The sequence below is a fragment of the Ornithorhynchus anatinus genome, chromosome 1, assembly GCF_004115215.2.
Source record: "Ornithorhynchus anatinus isolate Pmale09 chromosome 1, mOrnAna1.pri.v4, whole genome shotgun sequence".
Taxonomy (NCBI): Eukaryota; Metazoa; Chordata; class Mammalia; order Monotremata; family Ornithorhynchidae; genus Ornithorhynchus; species Ornithorhynchus anatinus.
Genome location: NC_041728.1, coordinates 125,860,658 through 125,867,532, shown reverse-complemented (window position 1 = coordinate 125,867,532; position 6,875 = coordinate 125,860,658). Strand labels below are relative to the sequence as shown.

Sequence of the window (6,875 nt, the reverse complement as noted above, 5' to 3'; positions counted from 1 at the left end):
GCCCTCCTCCCTTCCTTAACTTCTATTTTTAACCACTCAATCTCCAAGGGCTCCTTCCCCTCTGCCTTCAAACATGCCCACGTCTCCCCCATCCTAAAAAAACCCGCTCTTGACCCCACTTCCCCCTCCAGTTATCGTCCTTTCTCCCTACTACCCTTCCTTTCCAAAATCCTAGAACGAGTTGTCTACAATCGATGCCTAGAATTCCTTAACTCCCATTCTCTCCTAGACCCCCTCCAATCTGGCTTCCGTCCCCTCCACTCTACAGAGACTGCTCTCTCTAAGGTCACCCATGACCTCCTTCTTGCCAAATCCAATGGCTCCTACTCCATTCTGATCCTCCTTGACCTCTCTGCTGCCTTTGACACTGTCGACCATCCCCTCCTCCTCCATACCTTATCTCACCTTGGCTTCACGGACTCTGTCCTCTCCTGGTTCTCCTCTTACCTCTCTGGCCGATCATTCTCGGTCTCCTACGCTGGAGCCTCCTCCCCCTCCCATCCTTTAACTGTTGGAGTTCCTCAAGGGTCAGTTCTTGGCCCTCTTCTGTTCTCCATTTACACTCACTCCCTCGGTGAACTCATCCGCTCTCACGGCTTTGACTACCATCTCTACGCAGATGACATGCAGATCTACATCTCCGCCCCTGTCCTCTCCCCCTCCCTTCAGGCTCGCATCTCCTCCTGCCTCCGGGACGTCTCCACCTGGATGTCGGCCCGCCACCTAAAACTCAACATGAGCAAGACTGAGCTCCTCATCTTCCCTCCCAAACCCGGTCCGCTCCCAGACTTCTCTATCACCGTGGATGGCACGACCATCCTTCCCGTCCCGCAGGCCCGCAATCTCGGTGTCATCCTTGACTCGTCCCTCTCGTTCACCCCACACATCCTATCCGTTACCAAGACCTGCCGGTTTCACCTCTACAATATCGCCAAGATCCGCCCTTTCCTCTCCACCCAAATGGCTACCTTACTATTACGGGCTCTCGTTATATCCCGGCTAGACTACTGTGTCAGCCTTCTCTCTGACCTCCCTTCCTCCTCTCTCGCCCCGCTCCGGTCTATTCTTCACTCCGCTGCCCGGCTCATCTTCCTGCAGAAACGATCTGGGCATGTCACTCCCCTTCTTAAACAACTCCAGTGGTTGCCTATCGACCTCCGCTCCAAACAAAAACTCCTCACTCTAGGCTTCGAGGCTCTCCATCACCTTGCCCCTTCCTACCTCTCCTCCCTTCTCTCTTTCTACCGCCCACCCCGCACGCTCCGCTCCTCTGCCGCCCACCTCTTCACCGTCCCTCGGTCTCGCCTATCCCACCGTCAACCCCTGGGTCACGTCCTCCCGCGGTCCTGGAACGCCCTCCCTCCTCACCTCCGCCAAACTGATTCTCTTTCCCTCTTCAAAACCTTACTTAAAACTCACCTCCTCCAAGAGGCGTTCCCAGACTGAGCTCCTCTTCCCCCTCTACTCCCTCTGCCATCCCCCCTTTACGTCTCCACAGCTAAAGCCTCATTTTCCCCTTTTCCCTCTGCTCCTCCCCCTCTCCCTTCCCATCCCCACAGCACTGTACTTATCCGCTCAACTGTATATATTTTCGTTACCCTATTTATTTTGTTAATGAATTGTACATCGCCTTGATTCTATTTAGTTGCCATTGTTTTTACGAGATGTTCTTCCCTTTGACGCTGTTTAGTGCCATTGTTCTTGTCTGTCCGTCTCCCCCGATTAGACTGTAAGCCCGTCAAACGGCAGGGACTGTCTCTATCTGTTGCCGACTTGTTCATCCCAAGCGCTTAGTACAGTGCTCTGCACATAGTAAGCGCTCAATAAATACTATTGAATGAATGAATGAATGGTGGCTAGATATGTTTATCGGGTTGGACGAAGTCCCTGCCCCACATGAAGCTCACAGTCTTAATCCCCATTTTGTAGATGAGGTAATGGGCACCGAGTAGTTGAATGGTCCTTGAAACAGCAGACAAGTGGCAGAGGCAGGATTAGAACCCAGATCCTTCTGACTCCCAGGCCCATGCTGTATCCATAGGCCATGCTGCTTCTCTGTTCCTTTGGCTCTCTGACTCTCCCAAAGCAGCCCTTGCCTGTCCTGTGCTGTGACTTCAAAAAGCAGAAACATCTACATCCAAGGCAGATTCAATGACAATTGCAGCACTTTGCCTAGGGGTAAAATCAAGTATCTGGAAGTTATAGGACTTGGGTTCTAGTCCTGGATCTCCCTCTTGCCTGTTGTGTGACCTTGGGCAAGTCACTTAATTTATCATGCATCAGTTTCCTCATCTGCAAAATGGGGATTCAATACCTGTTCTCCCTCCTACTAAGATTGTGAGCCCCATGTGGGATCTGAGGATCTTATATCTACCCCAACATTCGGTACAATGTTTGGCACATAGTAAGGGCTTAACATAAATCACAGTTATTATTATTTATCATTAAATCTTTCTGGACTGAGCCAGGTGCAGGGAATTCAAGATAAAGCTGGGTGTCCAAGACGTGCATTTGACAAGCCAAAAATAAAAACAAAGTAGAAAAAATTTTTAAAAACCTGATCCCCACAGAACAGATGAGTGCTTGTGTCACAGAAAAGGCAAAAGAAATGACTACCCCGTTCAAAAGGTTAGCAGAGGACTCACCATTTAAACATTAAGCTCTGAATTTCAATCCTTTACTTTGTTCAGAGTACCAGTGGGAGTCTGTAGGCAGGGATCAAAGTATCACCATCACAATCATTATTATGAAATAATCAAGTATCCATCTGCTTGATTCTGTGTCAGGCCCTGAGCAAATAATTTTTCCTCCTGTCCTTTCAGACGTCTTATCTTTTGCCGTTGAGTCATCTTCGACCCAAAGCGACACCATAGACACCTCTCCCAGATTGCCCCACTTCCATCTGCAATCGTTCTGGTAGTGTATCCATAGAGTTTTCTTGGTAAAAATACATAAGTGGTTTACCATTGCCTCCGTCCACGCAGTAAACTTGAGTCTTCTCTCTCGACACTCTCCCATGCTGCGGCTGCCCGGCACAAATGAGTTTTGACTTGTAGCAGGTTGCCTTCCACTCGCTAGCCCCTGGCCAAGCTAGGAATGGAATAGGTATGCCTCTGCCTGACTCTCCCTCCTGTAATCGAGACTGGTAGAGTACTGGAAACTCTCCAGGTGTGACCCTTAGAGGGGTCCTTTCAGATATATACCAAGTCATATTGTTTGAGGAGGAACTGGTAACAGAGAACCCTTCTCGAACATCATCAAACTACTTGATCTACCACATTAATAGCTTGAAGGTCATTGCCCTTCCCAGTTCATTCATTCAATTCAATCATATTTATTGAGCACCTATTGTGTGCAGAGCACTGTACAAAGTGCTGGGGAGAGTACAATATAACAACAGACACATTCCTGCCCATGACAAGCTCACAGTCTAGAGGGAGAGACAGTAATATAAATAAATGACAGACATATACAAATGTGTTGTGGGGGTGGGAAGGAGGATGAATGAAAGAGCAAGTAAGAGTGGTGCAGAAGGGAGTGGGAGAAGGGAGTAGGAGAAGAGGAGAGGAGCACTTAGTCAGGGAAGGCTTCTTGGAAGAGATGTGCCTTTGATAAGGCCTTGAAGTGGGGGACAGTAATTATCCATCTGATATGAGGAGGGAGGGCATTCCAGGCCAGGGGTAGTATGTGGGCAAGAGGTCGGTGGTGAGATAGACGAGGTTGAGGTACAGTGAGAAGTTTAGCATTAGGAAACATGTCACAATAGTATTTAGTACAATACCTGGCACATAGTAAGCACTTAAAAAACACCATATTAAAAAAAACCAACAATACAGGCACACTGTCAAAGAAACATATTACGGCTGTATTGTGAGATGCCTGTATTTACATGTTTGTGTTTGTTATAGTATCCGTTAAAGCGCTTACTATGTGTCAAGCGCTATTCTAAGTGGTATTCCCTGACCTATGTGGGGGGCAGAGGGGATATCACATTCTAAGTAATTTAGCTACTGACCTATATTGTCCCCATGGTTTTAGAAAAAGCTTCTCCAGAACAAAAGCATGGAAGCGGGGAGGGGAGGGAGGAAGAGAGAAGGGATGTCTTTCTGTGTGAATTCACAAGCTCCAGCCACCGTCCAGAAGCTGCACGGACACCAGATATCGAATCATCTCTTCTCTGTACACAGCTGGCAGCGAAATGTTAGCCACATGACATGTGATAAGAAGACCTGGCAGCAAGAAGAAAGGTCCCTCATAATCCCCAGCCCAGTGACCATCCTCTGCTTGCAGTTTAGAGTAAAATTGCATCCCAGTCAGAGCTCCTGTCCAGCCTGTCCACGCTTGGGGTAAATCTTCAAAGAATTTACTAGTGTCCAGCCCTAGAGAATGGGCCTCCAACCCATTTTGTGCTCTTCCAGCCTCCCCGCCTTCCAGCCAATAGTTTCACCTCTGCCTCCCCTCTTGGTTGGTGAGTCGCCAGCATGCAGGTCAGTCGGGGGTCCGTCTTATATGGCCCGCCCCTTCGGCGAAGACATGTCATAGTCAGCAGGCGGAGCAGCAGGAGAGGCCCCAGTGGTCTGCAGAGCTGATGTTGCCTTTACACAGTTGATGTTCAGCAGAGAGTTTTGGAAAAAATACCCAAACTTCCCTTGACAACAGAGAGGGGTAAAAAAATACCACACCCTTGAGGTCACAGCTCCAAACTTGTTAGGGGTTACACATATCCAAAAGTGTCTTGCCATCTGGAAGAGATTTAGGAAGAAAAATGATCCCAAATAATTTCTAACTCCTCTGAGCCCACATCATTCCCTCTCTCTCCTGTGCCTTCTCTGGCTTTCGATGTTAATGTTTTAGAATTCTAGATACAGTCAGTTCTGCTATAACGTGGGGTATGTATTTGCCAAGAACCCTGTGTGGAAGAAAACACTGTGTTTAGTACTCATTCATTCATTCATTCAAAATCATATTTACTGAGCACTTACTGTGTGCATAGCACTTTACTAAGAATTTGGAAAGTACAATTCAGTAATAAAGCGAATCAATCCCTGCCAACAACAGTTTTACAGTCTAGGGTGAGGGGGGAGACGGACATAAAAACAAGTAAACAGGCATGTCCAGCGCCTCCTGGATATACACAGCTCAGTACTTCCAACACCATTTTGCATTATATCCAGACAGCTAGAAAGTTGTCAGGAAAATGTTCTGTCAACACATTCTGTTCCAAGTTTGTAGTGGAAAGCAAGCATGTGGTGGAATTGGCTGTATATTAGTAGTGTTACACATTTCATCCCTACTGGTAACCCTGTGAAATAGCACCACAATGGCATGCCTCCACAGACTGTTTTTGTTTTTTAATGGTGTTTGTCAAGCACTTTCTATGTGTCAAGCACCATTCTAAGTGCTGGATAGAGACAAGTTAATCAGGCCTAACCTTGACCCACATGGAGCTCACTGTCAAACTAGGAGGGAGAAAAAGTATTGAACCCCCATTTTCCAGTCAAGGAAACAGGCACAAAGAAGTTAAGAGACTCTCCCAAGATCACACAGCAGGCAAGTGGCAGAGCCAGAATTAGAACTCAGGTCCTCTGGCTTCCAGCCCTATGCTTCAACCCCTGGGACACCCTGCTTCTCTAATGTTCTAAATGGTAATGTTCTCATTACTTCTTGCCTCACCTTTCCACTCCTTTTTTTCTGTCCTTCTGTGATTTGGGGGATCCTGTTTGGCCATGTTTTTGCAGTTGGTTTTAAAGAGATTGGGATGGGGAAGCAGCATGTCTTAGTGGAAAGAGCATAGGTTTGGGAGTCAGAGGACATGAGTTCTAATCCTGGCTCTACCATTTATCTGCTGTGTGACCTTGGGCAAGGCACTTAACTTTTCTGTGCCTCAATGACTTCATCTGTAAAATGGGGGTTAAAACTGTGAGCCCCATGTGGGACAAGCTGATTAATTTGTATCTACCCCAGGACTTAGAACAGAGCTTGGCACATAGTAATTGCTTAACAAATACCATAATAATAATAATAATAATAATAAATTTATGGATGAGGAGTCCAGAATGGGCTACTTTAGGGAAAATTGGGGAACAATGAGAGAAAAGTTTAGGGATGTTAGATAATACATTCATAACCACTAGAATGGATATTTAGAAGGTCAAGTATTGCACTGTTTCTTCCAGCATGCAATTGCAATTGTTTGGGATAGATTGCTGGCTGGATTACCAATATATTTATTCAATCATATTTATTGAGCACTTACTGTGTGCAAAGCACTGTAATAAGTGCTTGGGAGAATATCATATAACAACAGACACATTGCTGTCCACAGCAAGCTCATATATATATGATCAATGTGGTATTTCATATGCTCTCATTTGTAGAACTGGAACACCATTCTGAAATTAGGGCTCCAGTTCCACTTCTGGTCCCATTTTACACTGTGCCTCATTCTTCCCAGTTCTCCAACTTAATTCTTGAGTTCTTGGTATCTCCTAACCAGATTTTCTAAGTGTCCCCAAATTTCCCGATAAAACTGCCTACCTTCCAGGAGTGCACAGACAACTACACTGTGACTTAAGTGCCTTTCATCTTGCATGACCCAGAGGCTGCCTTAATAATAACAATGATGTTAATAATAACAATAGTAATTACATATAATGTACAACTATTATTGTATCATTATCATAATAATTAGTATTTAGTAATTATAGAAGTAGAGAAGCATCTTGCCTTAGGGGAAAGTGTGCAGGCTTGGGAGTCAGAGGACCTGGATTCTAATTCCAGCTCAGACACTTGTCTGCTGTGTGTCCTCAGACAAGTCCCTTAACTTTTCTGTGCCTCCGTTACTTCATCTGTATTATGACTGTGAACCCTAAGTG

General features: G+C 46.1%; 1 non-coding gene across 1 annotated transcript; it reads right to left on the bottom strand.

Annotated features, from left to right (window-relative positions):
- Nucleotides 1–3,048: 3,048 nt before the first annotated feature.
- Nucleotides 3,049–3,186, bottom strand: LOC114816984. The gene has a single exon (XR_003764810.1). It is a non-coding gene; the product is annotated as a small nucleolar RNA SNORA7 (small nucleolar RNA).
- Nucleotides 3,187–6,875: the final 3,689 nt, after the last annotated feature.